The 22239-nt window shown below is 47.2% G+C and overlaps 2 long non-coding RNA genes across 2 annotated transcripts; one reads left to right on the top strand and one right to left on the bottom strand.

The window, feature by feature from the left end:
- Window positions 1-473: 473 nt before the first annotated feature.
- LOC122219312 lies at window positions 474-12942 on the bottom strand. Its single transcript, XR_006202338.1, has 3 exons — window positions 12098-12942; window positions 1666-1724; window positions 474-1080 (listed from the first exon to the last, which is right to left on the bottom strand). It is a non-coding gene; the product is annotated as an uncharacterized LOC122219312 (long non-coding RNA).
- On the top strand, window positions 12477-20567 carry LOC122219311. The gene is made up of 3 exons (XR_006202337.1): window positions 12477-12555; window positions 18303-18445; window positions 20037-20567. It is a non-coding gene; the product is annotated as an uncharacterized LOC122219311 (long non-coding RNA).
- The last annotated feature ends 1672 nt before the right edge of the window (window positions 20568-22239 follow it).

Below are 22239 nucleotides of genomic sequence, written 5' to 3'. Positions count from 1 at the left end.
GGATCTGGATTGAGGTCCGCTGGTGTAAAATATATACCAGGTTTCAAAGACTCGGTACCAAAAAAAAAACCCCGAGGGGTGCCTGGGTGGCTCAGTCGGTCAAGCGGCCGACTTCGGCTCAGGTCATGATCTCGTGGTCCGTGAGTTCGAGCCCCACGTCGGGCTCTGTGCTGACAGCTCAGAGCCTGGAGCCTGTTTCAGATTCTGTGTCTCCCTCTCTCTGACCCTCCCCCGTTCATGCTCTGTCTCTCTCTGTCTCAAAAATAAATAAATGTTAAAAAAAATTTTCAAAAAAAACCCCCGAGATGCTAAAATATTTCATTAATATCTTAAAAATATTGGTTAACTGGTTGAAATGGTAATATTTTGGATATATTAGATTAAATGAAATATTTTATTACAATTAATTTGGCCTGTTTCTTTTTTATCTTTTTAATGTGGCTACTAGAAAAAAATGTTAAATCACATGTGTGGCTTGCAATATAATTCTAAATTACATACATGGCCTGCAATATATTCCTAAATTATATATGCGGTGCTCATTCTACTTGTAAATTGCACACACGGCTCACATATATCTCCTGGGCTGGGCGGGCAGACAGCTGTCCTGCCAGGTGGCCAGAGCTCCCGCCTGTGACCAGGGCTCTCCCAGGAGCAGTGGGCTGGCAGCCAGCCCTTCTGGGCCTTCAGGGAGTCAGTCAGCTTCCTGACAGGGCTCAGCTGCTCCCGTGAAATTACTAGTCTCTTTCCCTTCGCTGCATCCTGAGCCAGCCAGTTCACCCTGACAGGCGGACATTCTCCTGCCTTAGGACCTGGTGCCTGACAGGCAGACATTCTCCTGCCTTAGGACCTGGTGCCTGACAGGCGGACATTCTCCTCCCTTAGGACCTGATGTGGCAGCCGCTTGTGTCCTGTGACAATTGCTTGCTTCGCGGGTTCTGGCTGGGCCTGTGCTCAAGGAAGCCGGACACTCAGCAGACGAAGGGGTGGCCTCACAGGTCCCTCCAGTGCATGGGTTCCATTTTCCGATTGCATTGAGTTTGCACTGGGGACCATGCCCATCAGTGTGCTGGGGCGGACCTAGAGGGAAGGAAAGGCGAGGAGGAGGAGGAAGTCATTAAAGGACTTGTTGTGTGCTCGGTTTTACTTTTAGGTTGTTTATATTTTATGATTTTCGCCTTTGAGGACCTCAGTACCCAGTACTTAGTATCTAAGGGTCTAGTGTTCACATTTCCAGAGGATTTTCAGTTTGTAATCTGCTTTCCCACAAACCCACAAACCCCCGGTAAAGAGGCTGGTGGGTTTACAGCATCCTCATTTTCTAATGGGGGAGCCTCTCTCTAGTTAGTGGGGAGCTGTGAGGGGCACAGCTGGGTCCTAACGATGGTATTTCTGATTCTATGGCTGGCACCGGTATCCCTGGGTGGAGGAGACTGAGGCAGGAATACAAGACTGGATGTGGAAGGAGCTATACCCTGACCCACTCAGCCACCATTCTCTCTGCCCCTCCCAGCTTGCCCCTCCAACACCGCATCCCGTCCCGGTCTCTGAGTGTCCATTAGGGGGCTTTTCCTAAGTGGCCAGTGGGACAAGGGAGCCCCTGGGACAGGGAGACAGGGGGACCCACAGCCAGTTCTTCTACCGTGAAGACCTTAATCCTCTCACCTTCTTTGGACGGTGGCTTTTTCCTTTTCCTGAAAGTCCTTGAACCTGTGACATCGGCCCTGTGGGGAGAGAGTTTGGCAGGTGTGCCTGGAGCTCTCTGGGCTTCATTGCAGCGTCTGACCTCCCAGGATGGTGCTGAGCCTCACCAGGGGGAGTCCGGGGCCATTGCTAGCAGAGCCCCCTTGACCCACAGGCAACGAATGTTGTCAATTGTAACTAATTCGTTATGGCTAATGTTTGGACAGTGGTTTGGGATTACTTGGAACCTCCACAAACTGCCCTCATTTATCACACCAACAATGTGGAAGGTTGCTCTGGCCCCACGTGCAGGGTGAGGTGCTCCACTCTCGGGGAGGTGAAGCGATTCCATGAAGGTCACACGGTGAACTCAGGAATCTGAACTCGAGCCCAAACCTTCTGACTCAAAATTCCACGTCCTTCCCATTCTCCATTATGCCTTGATTTCAACAGGTCTCAGTTGTCTAAACTCTGACCTGTGAGCCGTAGAACCTTGGTCTGATGGGGGTTGGGGAAGGGTTCACTGGATTTCCTGTAACACTGGCTGCTTCTACCCAAACTGTGTGGTCCTTGGACACGGCACACCTAACAGAGGAGCTTCTGGTGTTTGCCCAGAGCCTGTTCCCCCAGCCCCGGGGGCAGTCTGCCTTCCTTGGGGATTTCCCTCCTTCCCTACTGAGGGTCTGCGCCCCATTTTTGGTTTGGTCTGTGTTTCCTCCTGCTTCTCAGCGCTTCGCTGATCCCCACTGCCCTCCCATGTGGCGTGTCTGGACGAGGAAAATAGCAGCCTCACCAACCCTTCTCCTGCCCTCTGTGTTGAGGGAAAAGGGCCCCAATCAGAGCAAGAGCCAGAAGCCGAGGCTTTCAGAGATGTTATGAAAAGGGAGAGAGAGAAGAGACCTTAATCCTCTTAAACCTTTGAGGTTTAACTAAAGCATCTTAACATCTGTATAATATTTTACAGTTGAGACTCACCCTAACTTCTGGCCCCTGGAGGCAGAATTTAACTTTTAGACAGGTTTTGCTTGACTGGTATCATGATTTTAAAACTAATAATAATTTGAGGGGTGCCTGGGTGGCTCAATCAGTTAAGCTTCCCACTTCAGCTCAGGTCATGATCTCACAGTCTGTGAGTTCAAGCCCCGTGTCGAGCTCTGTGCTGGCAGTGTGGAGCCTGGAGCCTGCTTTGGATTTTGTGCCTCCCTCACTCTCTGCTCCTTCTCTGCTCATGCTCTGTCTCTCTCTCTCTCTCTCTCTCTCAAAAATAGATAAATGCTAAAAAAATTTTTAACAAAAAATAAATAAAATAAAAATAAAAATAATGATAATTTGGGGGGCCACGAAGGCCCGGTCCATTCAGCATCAGACTCTTGATCTCGGTTCAGGCTGTGAACTCAGGGTCGTGAGTTTGAGCCTCATGTTGGTCCACACATTGGGTGTAAAGCCACTTAAAAAAATAAATAAAAATAACGATAATTTAAGTGCCTTTAGAGAAGGTGGCTATTTTCCTCATGACTCCCTATTACCTCTTGTCTGCCCAGGCCCTGAAGGCATTTGACTTTTTTTCTCCAGCTTTATTGATATAATTGACATATTATATCCTCTAAGTTTAGGGTGCACAACGTTACGATTTGATACACGCATATATTGTGAAATGTTTATGACAGATTAATTAATGTTCTTCACCTCACATAATTAGCATTTTGTTATTGTTATGGTCAGAACACTAACAATGTACTGTTGCAGCAACTTTCAGGTATAAGGTAGATATTGTTGGCTACACTCACCAGCTGTACACACATCCCTGGAATTTACTCATCTTCTTTTCTTTTCTTTCTTTTTTTTTTAGTGTTTATTTAGTTTTGGGAGAGAGACACCGACAGACTACGAGGGGGGAGGGGCAGAGAGAGAGGGAGACACAGAATCCAAAGCAGGCTCCAGGCTCTGAGCTGTCAGCACAGAGCCCGATGCGGGGCTCTAACCCATGAACGGTAAGATCATGGCCCGAGCCAAAGTCAGACGCGCAACCGACTGAGTCACCCAGGTGCCCCTACCCATCTTCTAATGGGAGGATTGTACCTTCCCACCGACATCTTCCCATCCCCCGGCCCCGACTCCCAGCCGCCAACCACTGCCTCTCTGTTTCTCCAAGTGTGATGTTTTTAGGCTCCACATCCAAGTGAGACCATACGGGATTTCTCTTTCTTTGTCTGAAATTTCGCTCAGCACAAAGCCCTCAAGTTCCATCTACGTTGTTGCAAATGGCAGGGTTTCCTTCTTTTTTAAAATGGCTGAATAATATTCACATATACACACGCATGTAGGTCATTTTTTTCGAGAGTTCTGTACATTTTGCAGTGCTCACCGCTCTAGGTATAGTCACCGTGTGTCACCACACAACGTTTTTATGGTGTCATTCACTATGTTCCCCATGCTGTACTTCTCGTCCCTGTGACCCACTTACTTTATAACTGGGAGTTTGTGCTTCATAATCCCCTTCACATTTTGTCCATCCCCCCACCTCCCTCCTCACTGGCAACCACGAGTTTGTTCTCTGTATTTACGAGTATGCTTCTGTTTGTTTTGTTTTTACAGCGTGTAAGTGAAGTCATATGGTGTTAGTATTTCTCTGACTCCTTTCACTTGATGTGATACCCCTAGGTTCATCCCTGTTGCTGCAAATGGCAAGATCTCATCTTTTTAGTGGCTGGGTAACATTCCATCAGACACACGGCATCTTCTTTATCCACTCATCTGTCGTGGACACCTGGGCTGCTTCCGTATCTTTGCTATTGTGAATGATGCTGCAGTAAACGTAAGAGTGCGTATGTCTTTTCCAATGACTGTTTTCATTTTCCTAGGGTAAATACTCAGCAGTGGAATTACTGGATTGTATGGTGTTTCTATTTTTAATTCTGTGAGGCACCCCTGTATAGTTTTCCACACTGCCTCCCGCCAACATGGGAGTCTCCTGTAGGCAGCATTGATCACTGGGTCTTATTTATTGATCCAGTAATGCCACTCTGGGCCTTTTGATTGAATAATTTAATCTGTTTCCATTTAAAATGATTGTTGATAGATAAGGAGTTAGTATTCCCATCTTGTTAATTGCTTTTTGGCTGCTTGATAGCTCCCCTTTCCCTGTCTTGCTTCCTTCCTCTGTAAACCGATGATTTTCCACAGTGGTACACTCTATTCCCTTCCCTACTACAAGTTTTTGTTCTGTGGCTACACTTAGGCTCACTTGAAACATCTTATAGATGTAACAGTCTAGTCTGTTTCATCTTATAATATCAACTTATTTTTGATATTTTTTAAAAATAACAACTTATTTTTGTTCACATACAAAACTCTACCCTTTACTCCCCCCTTCTATGTTTTTTGATGTCACATTTTGCATATTTTAATATTGTGTATCCATTAACCAGTTACTGTAGTTCTAGTTATTCTTTAATACTTTTGTCCTTTTTAAAATTTTTTTAAAAATTTTCTTTTTAATTTTTTTAAAATTTACATCCAAATTAGTTAGCATATAGTGCAACATTGATTTCAGGAGCACAGAGCCTGATGCAGGGCTCGAACTCACAATGCGGGGTTTGAACTCACAAATCATGAGATTATGACCTGAGCGGAAGTCAGACAGTCGACTGAGCCACCCAGGTACCCCAATACTTTTGTCCTTTAGGGGCACCTGGGTGGCTCAGTTGGTTAAGCATCAGACTCTTGGTTTAGACTCAGGTCATGATCTCACAGTTTGTGGGATCCAGCCTCATATCGGGCTCTGTGCTGACAGTGTGGAGCCTGCTTGGGATTCTTTCTCTTCTCTTTCTTCTCCACCCCAACTTGTGCTCTCTGTCAAAATAGATAAACTTAGAAAATAATACTTTTGTCTTTTAACCTTTATGCTGGCGGTAAGTGGTGAACACACCGCTGTTACATTGTGAGGATATTCTGAATCTGACTGTGTCTGCATCTTTCCCAGTGTGCTGTACGCTTTCATATGTCTTCATGTTACTCACTAGTGGTCCTTCCTTTCTGCCCTGGGGGACAAAGCCTCTGGTCGAAAACCTCGGTTCTGTATTTATTCATATGGCAGGTCTCAAACAGTAACAAGCGTGAGGTCATTTATAGACATCTACAAACACACCAAGCACTGCATAGGGCCGTGGTTTCATGTGTATGTGACGGAGGCACAGGTGCATGCCCAGGCAGGCACATGCTCAGTGCGCAGGTGCGTTTCCTCTTGGGGACAGAGGGAGAGGAGCAGAGCCTCCAATTTATCTCTAACATTTCATTTTATTTGACAAAAATCTAAAGCAAATTTGGCAAATGTTTACATTTGTTAATTCTAGCCTATGGTTACAAGGGTGCTTATTACTATTTTCTATTCTTCTCCATATTTTTTTCCAAAATAAAACAATTTAGTTAAAAAAGAAAAAACATAAGAAATGAATACAGGATATAAATATATATTCAAAGCAATTCTTAAATTTTAAAATAAAGAAGTTCAAACTCCCTACTACTCAGGAAAATACAAACAATGAGATATAGACATAATAATGAGATAAAACTTTGCACTCCCCAGATTGGCAATTTTTTTTTTAAACTTCCAAAGCTGTTAAGGATGTGGGGGGAAAAGGGCCCTTCATACATTGCTGGTAGGAATGTGAATGGTCACTGTCTTATATCAGAAAGCATGAAGGCAAGTGATATAAAATGCAATCAACTGGCAACTAGAAAGCATGTTATCGGAAAAGTAAAATGTAAGCCAGATTCCAAAAAGGGTTTCAGACTCCAGGTAAGTCAAGGACTGTGGAGTAGTAATAAGGTAAGAGGACAGAGACTCCCTGCACCTGGTTTCCCTAGGAGAGAGAGATTGTGCTTAGCTAAAAATAGGAATTAGAAATTGAAATAAATAAAAACATCTCTGTTTAAAATACCTTGATGATTAAAATGACTTGGTAGATTGAGTGAGGTTATCATATGACCCCGCTTAACAGGAGTACAAAGTTTAAAGTCCTCTACAAAAACCAGGCCTGTTAAAACAAACAACAGAGAAAAACAACCCTAAAAATAAATGCATGGAGTAATGAAGTCCATTTGTAAGTAATAGTTAATGCATGCTATACAACATGGGCCTGAATTGCTCACAAACAAGATCAATCATGCGATTAAAAAAAATCCAACAAAATGTGATGTTCCTTTTACTCCCTTGAGAGACCCATTAAAAGATATGAGCATAAACGTAGGGGCGGCTGGGCCAGTGCAGGTGGGGAGACCTCCTGGCAGGCTCCCTCTTGCTGGGAGAAACCCCCAGCTGCCTGAACCCCCTGCCCCAGGTGCAGGAGTGGGGCGGGGGGTGAGGGGGAGAATCCAGAGAGACCTCGTCCTCACTTGACTCATTGGTTCATTTTTATTTTTTTTTCAGTTTTTAAAATTAAGTGTTTTATTCTAATTCCAGTTAGTTAACATAGTGTTATGTTATGTAATATTAGTTTCAGGTATACAATACAGTGATTCCACATGTCCATACAACACCCAGTGCTCATCACCGGAGCATCCTTAATCCCCATCACCCATTCCCCCCCATCCCCCCACCTCCCCCCTGGTCACCACCAGTATGTTCTCTGCAGTTAAGGGTCTGTTTCTTGGTTTGCCTCTCTCTCTTTTTTTCCCTTTGCTCATTTGTTTTGTTTCTTAAATTCCCCCTATGAGTGAAATCATAAGAGTTAGTATCTAAAATATGTTAAGAACTTATACAACTCAATACCTAAAACCCAAATAATCCAATTAAAAATGGGCAGAAGATGGGGCACTTGGGTGGCTCAGTCGGTTAAGCATCCGGCTTCAGCTCAGGTCATGATCTCGCAGTTTGTGGGTTCGAGCCCCGTGTCGGGCTCTGTGCTGACAGCTAGGAGCCTGGAGCCTGCTTTGGATTCTGTGTCTCCCTCTCTCTCTGCCCCTCCCCTGCTTGCACTGTGTCTCTGTCCGTCTCAAAAATAAATAAACATAAAAATTTTTAAAAATGGGCAGAAGACATGAACAGATATTTCTCCAAAGAAGGAATATAGTGTTTCAATCATTGGATTGGCCTACGTGAGGGCCTGGTTAATTAATTTCATGTGTCAATTTAGCCAAACTTCAGTACCCAGATATTTGGTCAAGGCTAGTGTAGATGCTGCTGTGAAGATACATTTAGGTGAGTAAAGCAGATGAGCCTCCCTAGTGTGGGTGGGCTTCATCAATCAGTTGAGGTTCCCCTGGAAAAGAGAATTCTGCCTCCAGGCGCTACATCAACGGGTCCTGGGGGCTCCACCTGCCGGCCGGCCCCACGGAATTCCAGCCTGCCAGCCCCACAGTGGTATGAGCCAGTCTTCTAAAAGCTCTCTCTATGCATCCTGTTGGCTCTGTCTCTCCGGAGAACCTGAACACAGTCTGCCTACCCTCCATAATTATGCTATTTGTGCAATATATGACATCAGAGAAAAGTGGTCAGAAATATAAATATGATTGCAGCTGAGGATCTAAACAGACCCCTGTCAGAAGACATCGGACTGGTTTAGCTTTTCGTACCACAGAATTGCTGTGCCCGGATCCCAGCACAGAGACCTTTGTAATTCCCCACTCTGAGAGCCACATCTTGACAAAGACACCCACAGACTGGACCGCCTTCCAGGAGGAAGCCAGGACAGTAGCTGGAAAATCCTGTGGCGGGAGGTGTTAGCGGAGGGGACTCAGGTGTGCAGGACACCTGCCTTCTGAACGCTAGGCTGGTGCCGAGGCCTGCCTCTCCCACGGCCTCCACACTTCAGATCTTTTGGGGCTGAAATGCACCTGGTGAAGCCCTAACCCTACTACTTCTCCATGCAGCCGCCGTCTGGAGGCATAGTAACACCGCCAGGGTGGGCTCTAATCTGGTCTGAGTGGTGTCCTCACGAGCGAGGATTAGGACACAGAGATATCAGAGATGCCCCGTACAGAGCAAAGTCCATGTGAGGACATAGCAAGAAACTGGACAGTGGCAAGCCAAGGGGAGGGGCCCCAAACCACACTGATCATGGACTTGTAACCCCCACGGCTGTGAGACAGTAAGTATGCCGCTTGCACCGCCCAGACTAACTCCTGTATGGCTCGGGAGCCATCCTCTGTCTCACCCCCAGCTCTGAGTTCCCAGGTCCTCGCCAGCGTGTGTGTGTGTGGGGAGGGGTTCTCCCCACCTCTTGCACCTCCCTCCAGACACATCACAAACTCTCCATGCAGGCAACTTCACGACCCTCAGGTGGGCGGGACCCTGGCAATCTCTCTGGGCTGCGTGCCGGCAGCTCGTGAGAACATTCAGAGAGAATGACTGTGCACCTGATCACAGGTGTTCAGCATTTCCACGTGCCAGATGCAGTTCTAAGCACTGGTGACATCACCCACCAGGGACAGCCAGACTGGGCTAACCAGACGCCATGCACGTTAGAAGATAGTACGGATCATGGAGGAAAAGTAGAGCAGGAGGGGGTAGGAGGTAGGGGCCCAGTTTTCAGTAGAGCGTGAATCAGGCCCAGCGGGTACTAACTACGCGACACCCTGCGGACAGTTAAGAGTCAGATGTCACAGCTGTCCCTGCTGCTTGGCGGGTGCACAGCTAACCTACACTCTTCTGTCCTGTCCATGTATATTGCAGTTGGCACACTTGCTTTTACAACTAGACAAACCCTCAATATTACCGAAAAACCAAATCACCTCCTATTTCCTCCAGGATGGAGTCTGAAGTTCTGCTGGTGTTTACAGGCCACCCGGGGCCCCTGCCTCCACCTGAACTCCCTCTCAGGACACACTACCTTCTCCAGTCAGACAGATATTCTGGACCCACATTTGACAAGTAGGCTTGCCAGATCTTGCACATAAAAGCACAGAATGCCCAGCTAGATCTGAATTTCATGTAATAGTGCAATTATTTGAGACACACTTATACTAAAAAATTATCTGAAGTTCAAGTTTATCTGAGCATCCTCTCTGTATTTTATCTAGTGACACTAAGTAATCTTCCTTCCCCATCGGCTGGAGTCATCTTCTCCACCTTCCTGAATCTTAGACAAGCTTCTCTGCACGGTTGCCTGGGGGTGGGGTGGGCATGGGGGTAGTTAGGGGGCCTCTCCTGACCTTGGCCTGGGACTTTCCTGTACATAAAGAATGCATCTTGGATCAGACGCCGCTGACCCTGGAGAGTCAGGTAAAAAGGTCAATGTTTCCAAAGGGTCTGAAATTCTCCCCGGAAAAGAAACTCTTCCAGCTATCTTGAGGTCAAATGTCATTTGTCAATTTTTTTTAACCCAAGTGTCAAAATTTACATTTTATTGGTTTGCTTTACATGTTGGATAATTTAGGGGGGCTTTTAAAAGGACAGCTTCTGTTGCAAACAAGAATGCCTCCCTGTTTGTCTAGCTTACTCTTCAAAAAAATTTTTTACTGTTTATTTTTGAGACAGAGCATGAGCAGGGGAGGGGCAGGGAGAGAGGGAGACACAGAATCCAAAGCAGGCTCCAAGCTCTGAGCTGTCAGCACAGAGCCTGATGCGGGCTCAAACTCACAAACCGTGAGATCATGACTTGGGCCAAAGTTGGACGCGTAACTGCCCGAGCCACCCTGGCGCCCCTGTCTGGCTTATTCTTGGCTTCACAGTGTCCTGGTACCCCATTCATTAGCTCCCTAGGGACCTGATTGCCCCTTGCTGCTAGTCCCAGGTCAGTTTCATGGTCCAGTTTATGAAATCAACTTAAGACTTTCTGCTGAGTCTGCAGGGGCAGGCTGACCCTCCCCCTCCCCCTCCCCGGTCTCCAGCGATATCTCTGGCCAAGGTAGCACGGGACAGCTGCTGGCCCTGGCTGCCCAGACACTCCCAACTTAACATCCTGCATCACACCAAAACGTGGGAAAGGTGGCCCGGCAGCTGTCACAGGTGGGGAGGCAGCCACACACCACACACAGGGTGGCAGTGTAACCCTGCCCAGAGCCCAGTCCTGGGAAAGTTCTCCCTTTAACACTGAGCATAAAGGTTCTCACACGACCTTGTTTCCCCATCTGGCCATTGTCAGCACCCAAGCTAGTGCAAAATCGCTAATTTTTGTTGCTATATTAAACTGAGACATTTTATAGAGGCTTTGTGTGTGCAGGTGACAAAAATCTTCAGGCTATATTCTTAGGTAAAAATACAACAGTGTTTACTGTGCAAATTTTCCTTAATAAAAGGGAGAAATACAAATATATACTTGATTCACTCCTTTTATAAAGACACAATGAGAGGACACACAGGAAACTAATAAACGTGTTTCCCTGTGGGGCAGGGAGTGGGTCATGGCAGAGGTGTGAACAGAGACGGGGTGGTTGTAAATTTTTTGATGTACATCTTTTCATGTACTAATTTTTTAAAACATTTAAAAAGTATTTAGAGAGAGAGAGACAGAGGGAGAGAGGAGGGAAGCGCAGAGAGAGGGAGAGAATCCCAAGCAGCCTCTGTGCTGTCAGTGCAGAGCCCAATGTGGGGCTTGAACCCATGAACTGTGATATCACGACCTGAGCCAAAATCAAGAGTTGGTCACTTAACTGACTCAACCACCCAGGAGCCCCTTGTGTATTAATGTTTGAATCAAGTGAATGTATATAACCTTTTAAAAATTAAATTACATCGTAAAAATTACATTGCATATTTCACTTTTTTGGTTATATCATTTTGTCGTGAGAGAAGCTGAACTGGAAATAGTCAGCGACTCTCTCCACGAGGCTGTGATCTTTCCAATTCCTGGTCACAGATGCACCAGCAAGGCCACCACACCCCATTCCCATGACTGTATGACTGTCGTGCCCAGCACGGCCTCAGTCTTGCTCCCCTCGCTAAATCTGCTGTGCATCTTGTTGTAATTCCTAGTTCTCTGCTGGATCTTTCCAGCTTGGCCTTTATGTCCTCCAATATAGCACCGTCCGTGTCCAGTGACCCCAATGTCTTAAGTCCTCTGCGGGTCTCCTTTCTTCTCTCATTTCTGCTTCCCGTCCTGCTGGTCTCTTCCCCTCTGGGGCCCGGTGATTTCCACCTGTGAGCTAGATATGTGAAAACGTATCTGTATAAATACTAGGCCTACCACACTGTTCCTTTCTTCCCAGAAAGATGTCGTTTTTGACACTGGCAGTCTAGAGTCGCCTTAAACAAGTTCAACACGACATTTTAGGGCCTGAGACTTCACTTCTAGCTCCTTCAAAGGCTGCCGAAAATACAGCTCGGGAAGTCCACAACCTGCAGAACCAGCAAATGTCCCAGAAGCAGCCCCAAGCGCCCGGCTCACCTCTACAGTGCCCTTTCCTTCCCCAAACTTTCCATTTTTGGAGTACTCTGAAAATATTTTATCCAGATTCTTTAGTTGTCTGCACTTACAGGAAGCGGGAGGTGCTCAGCGCACCCCTGGCGGCCGGCGGAAACGGAAACGCTTCTGATCCAGGCCTCGGTTTTCGGGCGCTTTGTCCTCCTGTGGAGCTTCCTTTGGAAAACCTGTTTTCTTCAGCAGTCAAGTCCGCAGGGACTTTCCTTGTGCACGCCTATAGCCCCACCCGCACCCCGCACCCCCGTCAGGGCTGGGACTCATTTCTTGCTTCCAGAAGAGCTGGGCTCGGAGATGTCCTCCTTCCCAGGCTCAGTGCATAGGCTGGAACCCAAGAATTCTAGCTTCGGTGCAACACCAGCATAAGGGGATGCCCTGTGGCACCAGGGCCCCTGATAGGTCTCAGTTTGCAGACCAGGACGCGACGCGGAGATGGGAGCTGAGCCAGCTCTAGAGGCAGAAAGAGGAGCCAAACAGGACACACGCAGTGGTGCTAATGATGCATTAAAAACCTGTAAGTGAACAAAGATTTCCGCGGGCTCCGCGTCTGAGCAAAGCTTTTCCATTCCATCGGTTTGGACCCCACGGTTCCTAGAGCTCTTGATAAATGGGCCAGAACCGGGTGAGTTGAAAGGCTGAGGTCCTGCAGGGCAAAGTTCAGAGGCCGGTTTCTGAGGCTGCCTCTCTTTGTGGGAAATCAAGTGTTAATCTTTTCCAGAGTCACTTACGGAACTTGCTTGGTGACCACCCTCAGGGCGCTGGGGGGCGAGTCTCTCCGTCTGGAGGGTCGAGACCCAGCTTCACAGGCCTGCGGCGTCGGGCGGGCCGGGGGCTGCTGGCCCGTCCGGTGAGCGGCCGAGTGTAGGGTGGCCGGGTGGCCGTGGTCGGGTGACCGTCTGTCGTTGGGGGGCTAAGGTCGGGTGGCAGTTGGGAACGTTGGGGTTGTTAGGGCACGGACCGCGGTTGGGCGCGCGCGGGAATGAGCCCGGAGCGCGCCCTCCGCGCGTAGGGGACTGAGTGCGTTTAAAAAAACACAACGGATTTGGGGGCGATCCTGACTGTATTGCCCCACTTTCAGTGGAGGTAGAGCGTTGCCTGGAACTTGGCAGGTGCGCGGGTAGGACGGAAATCTGCGGGGAGCGCGGGCCGGATCGTGGTGCTGGGGGCGCACCTGCCTCTGCGGACCCGCCACCTGCCGCCGCACCTGCTGCAGCACCTGCCTCTGCGCACCCCCACTGCACCTACCCGGCCGCGCCGACCCCGCCCCCAGTTCTGCGTTAGGGCCTCGAGTCCGCGGTGCTGGCTGCGTGACACTCACCATCTCCCGACCGTCGTTGGGGCGGGGGGCGCCCCAGGTTTGTGCGCTGGAGCTGACACATCGTTGGGCCCTTTCCAGAAAAAGGATCCAAAAATGAGAATATGTAAAATTAGGAGCTAAAGTACATATTTACTCGCAATGACGACAAATTACAAATATTAAAAAGCTGACCACAAACATCAAAGCATCCACAAAAATGCTTCTAACTGCCGACCATGCCTATATTTTCTGTATATTTTTAACTCTATGCCTTTCGATTCCATCTTTATTTAACAACAGTTTTGTAATACATTTTCCCTGACGATTTCATATAGAAATATCTGAAATGTAATTTCATGTTATGCTCGTCTGTAGGCTGGACGTGGGCCTGACAGCCCCCAGGACTAAGACTATATGGTTCCCCTGGTTGAACTAGACATTTGGTGAGAAATGTCAGCAGGCTTTGCATCCCTGATAATTATCCTGCAAATACATGTATATTTTATGAGACTTTTGTAATCATGGTTTTTAAAATTTAAATTCCAGTATAGTCAACAGTGTAGTATCAGTGTCAGGTGTGCAATGTAGTGTGATTCCACACGTCCACCCATCACCCAGTGCTCCTCACAACAGGTGCATCCTTCTTCCTCATCACCCACCTCCTCTCTGGGAACCACCAGTATGTTCTCTGCAGTTAAGGGTCTGTTTCTTGGTTTGTCTCTCCCTCTCTTTTTCCTTTGCTCATTTGTTTTGTTTCTTAAATACTGTACCTGAGTGAAATAATATGGTATTTGTCTATCCTGCAAATATATCAAAGCCTGGAAATTAGTACATGATTCTGTCTTTCTCTTCCTCCTTCCCTTCCTCCCCCTTCCCTTCCTCCCCCTTCCCTCCCTCCCTTCCTCTCTCCCTCCCTTCCTTCCTTCTCTCCCTTCCTCCCTTCCTTCCTTCCTTCCTTCCTTCCTTCCTTCTCTTCCTTCCTTCCTTCTCTTCCTTCCTTCTCTTCCTTCCTTCCTTCCTTCCTTCCTTCCTTCTCTTCCTTCCTTCCTTCCTTCCTTCCTTCCTTCCTTCTCTTCCTTCCTTCCTTCCTTCCTTCCTTCCTTCCTTCTCTTCCTTCCTTCCTTCCTTCCTTCCTTCCTTCCTTCTCTTCCTTCCTTCCTTCCTTCCTTCCTTCTCTTCCTTCCTTCCTTCCTTCCTTCCTTCTCTTCCTTCCTTCCTTCCTTCCTTCCTTGTCTTCCTTCCTTCCTTCCTTCCTTCCTTCCTTCTCTTCCTTCCTTTCTTCCTTCCTTCCTTCCTTCCTTCCTTCCTTCTCCCCCTCCCTACCTCCTTTAGTGGTTATTTTTATCCTATTCAATTTTTTTATCATAAAAGTTACATATTCTTGGTGATACATTCAGACAACACTGTAAGGTGTGAAGTAAAAAAAAAAAATCTTCCTGTTTCCCGGAGGTAACCATTGTTAGTTTTTTGTGTATCATCCTTCCAGAAAATTGTGTGTGTGAATCTACTCTTTGGAACACACACACACACACGGATTTTCTAATTTTTTTTCTAACTCATTTTTGTCATCTAAAAGTACATGTTGGAGGGGTGTCTGGGTAGCTCAGTGAGTGTCTGACTTTGGCTCAGGTCATGATCTCACAGTTCGTGGGTTCGAGTCCCATGTCGGGCTCTGTGCTGACAGCTTGAAGCCTGGAGCCTGCTTTGCATTCTGTGTCTCCTGCTCTCTCTGCCCCTCCCCTGCTCGTGCTACCTCTCTCTCTCTCTCTCAAAAAATAAATAAAACATTAACAAAATTAAAAAATAAAATAAAAACTAAAAGTACATGTTGGATATTTTCCCATTTTTCTATTAGTACATAAAGATGAATTCTTATGAATTCTTTTTCAACAACCACATGGTATTCACTTCTATGAGTGAACCACGAATTGGCAGACATTGAGTTATTTCCAGGTTACTGCTTTGTTTTGCGATCACATGGAATGTTTCAGTGAATGTCCTCCAACGTACGTCTTGGAACGTCCAGGATACATTTTGGTGACAATGTGATGTAACTTCCAAGTTCTGATCATTTTTTCCCACCACCTTTTCTCAAATAACCCAGAGTTCCCCACTGATTTGAATGCCAGCCTCACAGTATGCTTTATATTTATATAAATGTGCATATTTTCTCAACTATTCTCCTCTGTTCTTCTGTCTGTTCCTGCCTGTGTGCCAAACCATCTAAACACTGCATCTTTGTAATGTTTTAATGTCAGGTGGGTCTTAGAACCCTCAGGATACTCTTGTTTTTTAGAATTTTCGTGGATATACATTGTGCTTATTTTTCCCATTAGTTTTAGCATGATTTTTACAAACCTGCCCACCCTCCAGCCCCAATCCAGTGAGCACTTGCTTGGATGGAAAATTGACGTATTTTCACTATTGTGCCTTTCTTTTTTTTTTTTTTAATTTTTTTTAACGTTTATTTATTTTTGAGACAGAGAGAGACAGAGCATGAATGGGGGAGGGGCAGAGAGAAAGGGAGACACAGAATCCAAGCAGGCTCCAGGCTCTGAGCCATCAACCCAGAGCCCGACTCCCCCCCTCTCCCCCTCTCCCCCTCTCCCCCTCTCCCCATCAACCCAGAGAAGGAGAAGGAGAAGCCATCAACCCAGAGCTCGAACTCATGGACCGCGAGATCATGACCTGAGTTGAAGTCAGACACTTAACCTACTGAGCCACCCAGGCGCCCCACTATTGTGCCTTTCTATCCAATAATGAAAGATGAATATCCAAAACCTTTTGCACACTTGACTTGTTGAGAACATGTTATAATTTAGGGTGAGGAGTCCAGATTGCAGGTGAAGGTGGAGAAATCATGCAGAAGCCTGAGGCCAGGTCTCAGCTGCCGACACTATTTCCCGTCCGTGCAGAGCACAGGGAGACCTCTCCCACCTACTGACCAGCCCGGTGCAGGATGGAAAATCTGTTCGCTCACCAGTGGCCCGTTCAGCTCCGTGCTCTGTGCAGCGTGCCGTGCTGGTGTAGGAAGTGCAGACATGATTCAGAATCCTCGCCCTCAGGGTGCCTTTACATTAGGACAGGAAGCCTGAAGTAAATAATAATGTTTGTTCACTTGCGAAAGACAAATAAGTTCCTAAAGTGTGTTAAAAATGACACCATATTCTGGGAATAGAGTGAACAAGACAGATGCCGTCCCTGCTGCTGGGGCCCTTGCAGCTTGGGGAGGGAGACAGACACAAAAGCTAGTGTTTTCTGAGCTATGAGGAAAGCAGACAGGGGTCTGAGATGGAGTCATGGGTGACCCACATTAGCACGGTTGGTGAGGGCCTCCTGGAGAAGGTGACTCCCAGCTGAGACCTAGAAGAAAAGCCGACCAATGGGAAGACCAGGCGTGTGTGCAAGTCCGGAAAAGCCTTGTTGTATTTGAAGAATTCGTAATTAGAGTTTGAATTTACAGGATGTCCCAATAGCACGGGGGTGGATGAAGGAAGGAGAAGGAACAGAGAGCAGGTGAGAAGGAAGCATCGGGTCATGTAGGACAAGTTGAGTGTAAGCTGGGTGTTAGATCTGCAGTTGGGTATGAGACGCAGGTCTCCAGAGAGCCTGGGTAGAGTCCCCAGGACCCAGCACAGGATCCACCAAATGAAGTGCAAATTCAAGGAAATTGATGTGATATTCCCAAAGAGTGTCTAGGGAGGAAGAGCCTGCAGGATGAGGTCTTGAGAAGAGTTCCAGATGCTGAGAGAGAGAGAGAGAGAGAGAGAGAGAGAGAGAAGAAGGAGAAGGAGAAGGAGAAGGGGAAAGGAGAGAGAGGGAAGAGAGAGAGAGGGTAGATGTGGCAGAGTGGGTCGGACAATGCTGAGTGCCAGGCAAGGGCAGGAGAGGGTCAGCGTGGGGGTTGTTCTGGGACAAGGTACGCGTGAAGGGTTCGCCTCCTTAGTGCAGCAGGGACAGTGTTTGCGGTGTGGGGTGTGCAAGGTGTGCAGAGCAAGGAGGAGGATGTGTGTGTAGCTGAGGGAAGAGACGCCAGGGAGGAGTGAAGGAGGACCGGCAGGTGTATGGACCCCAGTGTGAGCGGTGAAACCAGGGATTCCGTGTGTTCATAAGGCCAAGTGAGGACGGTTTGTCCAGGGATGGGCTTGTCTGGAAGGGGCAGCCGCAGAGGCGGGATAAGGGATCCCAGCAGGGCCTGGCTGTTTGTGGGCGTCCTTGCACAATCCTGAAATCAGGCTTCACTGTGACTCTCACCTGTCTCTGTTTCTTTGAATGACGTTTTGTAAATTAAACAGAGACGGTGACCGCTTCCCTGTGCGGTGTCCGTGCTTGCTGGAGCCCTTGACGGCCGCCGGACTGTGAATATTGTTGGTGAGGCTTTAATCTCCAGGTCGACACACGGTCTGCACTTCACCCTGAAACCAGGGCACCGATGTTACGTGATTGCATCAAAGTAGTTTGTCCTTCGGGTAACAAACTGTATTTGCTATGTCTAACTTCCATTCTTCTTATTCTGTTTATTTCTTTTCTGTTTTATTGCGTTCTGGGGGCAAAAATTTTAGAAATTTGTATTTAAATCAGTTCTATTCTTTTAAAAAATGTCATCACCGTGTCCTACCCAGAAATTTATCTCAATGATTATACTGTTCTGTTTCATTTCATTTTAGAGATTAGTCAACTCTTGGGTTATTTGGAATCCAACACACTGTGTTATGTGACTTCATGTTAATTCTTCTTTGTTCTGGTTTCCAGCTGTCCCCGAATCGTTTCTGCAATAGTGGGTCTTTTCCACATCCATAGTTTGGCATAAACTAAGTTTTTATAGTAGCAGGATGTATTTTTTTGTTCCAGCCTGTTGATGATTTTTTTTTCTGTTCTGAAGTGATTATGTAGTTTTGATAATTGTTGCTTTATGGCATTTAAAAAACTCCAGCAGCATCTTTTCGTGTACTCATCCTTCGTAGATGGCTTCCCAGCAGAGGAGTTTTCTGACGCGGGCTGGCAGGTTCACAGAGAGACCCTCACTGCAACTGGCTCTGCATTAACCTGTTTGCATCAAGAATTATGACTTTTGAGGCCTCGTTTCACCTTTGCAACTAATAGCAGGGTATGTTGTGAAGCGTTTTCCTTTACGTTTCTGAATCAGATGTTAAATTGCCTTTATTTAAACCTTATATTGGCAGTACTTGTACATCTTATAAGGTTTATTTTTAGGCAGTTGGTGTTTGCAGATTCAAATGAGAGTCTGTTAAGCTTGTATTTCCCGGAAGCTAATTTCCTGACATTTTTCTAGACGCACGACTCTGTGGACAGGTTTCTTCATCAACACTTTTTCCCTCATAAAACGTAATGAGTGATTTCATTCTTTAAAAAATTTTTTTTGTGTTTATTTATATTTGAGAGAGAGAGACAGAGTGTGAGCAGGGGAGGGGCAGAGAGAGAGAATCCGAAGCAGGCTCCAGGCTCTGAGCTGTCGGCCCACAGCCCAACTCGGAGCTTGAACATCTGAACCATGAGATCATGATCTGAGCCAAAGTTGGACGCTTAACTGACTGAACCACCCAGGTGTCCCCATGGGTGATTGCATTCTCATCCATATGTTGGGACACTTTTGGCCTCATAAGGAGCATACTCTTTTTTTAAAAAAAAATTTAATGTTTATTTATTTTTGAGACAGAGAGAGACAGAGCATGAATGGGGGAGGGTCAGAGAGAGAAGGAGACACAGAATCCGAAGCAAGCTCCAGGCTCCGAGCTGTCAGCACAGAGCCGGATGCGGGGCTCGAACTCATGGACTGTGAGATCATGACCTGAGCCGAAGTTGGACGCTCAACCAACTGAGCCACCCAGGCTCCCCAGGAGCATACTCTTTGGAAGTTGTTAGTTTGTTTTGGCTAGTGTATCAGGGAAATGTACCTTTGGTCTGTTAACCACTTCTTCTGTTACACATTTTGTGAGTAAACCTTTTGGGAAGGAGGTTCAGTATTGCTAGGTTCTCATTTTTCATTACTATTCAAGGCCCTTTTCAGTCAGTTTTTTACTGTGAAGCCACATTTTATCTGATATCTGGTAGGATCACAAACCTTTAAAAAATATTCAATGTGACAAAAGAGGTGTAGCACTAATTCCTATATTTCAATCTGTCCTTTTCTCTCTGAGGTATTTTTAGGAAAGCAAACATTTGTACAATTTTGATTTTGATTTTTTTAAGTTTATTTATTTTGAGAGTGAGTGAGTGAGCAGGGAGGGGCCAAGGGAGAGAGAATCCCAAGCAGCCTCCTCACTGTCAGTGCAGAGCCTGATGCAAGGCTTGAACTCATGAACCGTGAGATGGTGACCTGAGCTGAAATTAAGAGTCAGATGCTTAACTGACTGAGCCACCCAGGTGCCCTCAATTTTGATTTTTAATTATAATGAATGCATATTCATGTGACATTCACCCACTAAATATTTATTTTTCTTTTTAAAATTTATTTATTTAATTTCAAGTTAAATAGAGTGGTATTGGTTTCTGAAGCAGAACCTAGCGATTCATCACTTAAGTATTACTTTAATGTAAAAATTGGATGGTTCCATTAAAAAAAAAGAGAACTTTACCATATCCATTTGAACATTATAAATGGTAGATCTATATTATCTTTGATTATTTCATGCATTTATCTTTATTACTATCTTTGCTTCCTGTTTTCATTCATACAGTGTTTGTACGTGACGTCAGACTCTATTAAATTTAAAGTGCACCAGGAGGAGAGACTGTGGCTTTTTGACCTGGACCTTGGGGACAGTCAGGCGCGATTCCAACAGGGAGGGGCAGATAGTGCTCCTGGCGGAGGGAAGGTGAGGCCACAAGAGTGTGTTCAGGCAGTGCACACAGTTCCTGTGGTTGGTGGGGAAGCACTGGGAACGGACGTGGGGGCAGGCAGGTCCCCGAGAGCCAGGCCGTGGGGTTAGGAGCTCTGGCTTATCTTTGGTAACGAGAGGCCCTTTGGAAGAGAGGATAACTTGGGTCGAGATGAAAATGGGACCGAGGTGTCAGGGGCGATGGCAGCAGATGATGAGTCCAGGGACAGAAATACGGAGACCGCACAGCACAGCAGTGGGGGCGATGGCCTGACCGATCTGAGCCCCCCGTGGTGCCTGAGAGACTTAGCTCTCGGCTGGAAACATGGGGTTGACAGTTTGGGGAATCAGGATGAAAATGGAGGGCATAGGCTGGAGATAGAGAAGCCTTAGGGAAGCAGCCCAGGAAAGCCTCCTTTCCCGGAAAGGTGAAGAAGGAGCTGGGCAGTGCTGGGGGGATGGGCGTGTGGGGGCAACCGGGTGGGACAGGGGACAGTCACCTCCATGAGTGGGGAGGCCTGGGAAGGAGCCCCCGGGGCCCTCATTCCCGGGGAGCCCGTGACCTTTGAGGCAGAGGCTTTGAAAGAGCGTCTGAGGAGGTGAGGCCCAGAAGGTGGGCTGTGAGGGTGGCCAGGGGAAGGTCTGCCGGCTTGCCGGAGCTTTCCATTCACACGGACCCCTCCCCGCCCACCTCAGCTCCGCTCTGCCATCCGCGGGTGACACCCAGTAACATCCCAGTCACCTCTGCCCACTGCCATTTTCCGTCTCCCTGTTTGGACGTCTCTGCCGACCTCTGGCCCTTGACCTGGATTTCACCCACAGACTCGGGCCGAAGTCACCTCTGAACTCCCACCCCCACCCGCACATCCCTTCTTCACCAACGCAATGAGAGTTTACAAGAAGAAATGAGGCCAAAAGAAAAAAAAACAGTAAAGATAAAAGACATTCCTCATAAACAGGCGACAGGAACAAAAGAATCTAAAATCTATTTTTCTGACCTCGGTGGGAGGATGTGGTAAATGAAGCCACACTCTTCAGTTAGCAGCACACCCTTATCTCCAGCCCACAACTGTCGTCTTGTTTTACTTGTTTTTCTGCTTAATTACCGTCCCCTGCCCGTGGCAACTCTTTGCTGGATTTTTATTTGTAGGTGGCTTGGAAAAGTGTACTTTTGCGTGGCGTGCTGAATTCACAAAATACTGCCATAGGCTCACCTATCTCTTGTGTTTCCACTCTGCACACTATTAGGGTCAGCCCACGTTCTGCGTGTCACATGGTCCCCGTGTCCACGAGCATCTGTCACCTTGCCCTCCCCCGTTCCCAGGGCTGGGCTGGACATGAACCCATGTCCCTGGTACCACAGTGATGCTGCCGTGAGCCTAGGAGCTCCCGGGACATCTACCCAGAAACCAGCCCCTGGGCACAGAGGGAGGTGTGTGCAGGGCAGTGCCCTCACCAGCACAGCTGTGCCCAGCCTGCTGGGTGGTCCATATGTCACAGATGTGTCCCCACGTCCCCCGTTATTCAGCTGTCTGCTCTTTGTTAGTTTTGTTGTGTTAGTTCCCGTCTGTCTAATCACTGGTGAGTCTGCGTGTCCATTCACACGCACGTGGGCATTTCCGGGCGCTCCTCTGTGATTTAACTCCTCGTGTTCTTTGCAAACTTTTCTGTCGGGTTCCTGCCTTCTTACTGATTTGTAGGCTTTCCTTTTTATATTCCACACCTGAGTCTCTTTGGCTTCAGACGTGTGGGTATCATCTCTCAGCCTGGCCTTTCCCTGTTAGCGTTGTCCCTGCTGTTGTCACTGGACCGCAGTATTGAATGCTGATGTAATCAAATGACTCCCTCATAGTTTGTGCTTTTGGGGTTCCTTTTCAGACATCTTTCCCTACCCTCAGGCCACAGTTTGTTCTCTAACATTATTTTCTACAAACGTTAAGAGTTTCACTTTTACACTTGGGTCTTTAACCCGTCTAGACGCTACCTTCACATATGGCTCCAGGGAGGAACTGGCTGGATGTTTCTCTATTGTTGGAAGCCAGTTTTCACAACATGGTCTTGT

This window comes from Panthera leo, chromosome B2, assembly GCF_018350215.1.
Source record: "Panthera leo isolate Ple1 chromosome B2, P.leo_Ple1_pat1.1, whole genome shotgun sequence".
NCBI lineage: Eukaryota > Metazoa > Chordata > Mammalia > Carnivora > Felidae > Panthera > Panthera leo.
The sequence above is the reverse complement of the archived record's forward strand: the minus strand, read 5'-3'. Positions and strand labels throughout refer to the sequence as shown.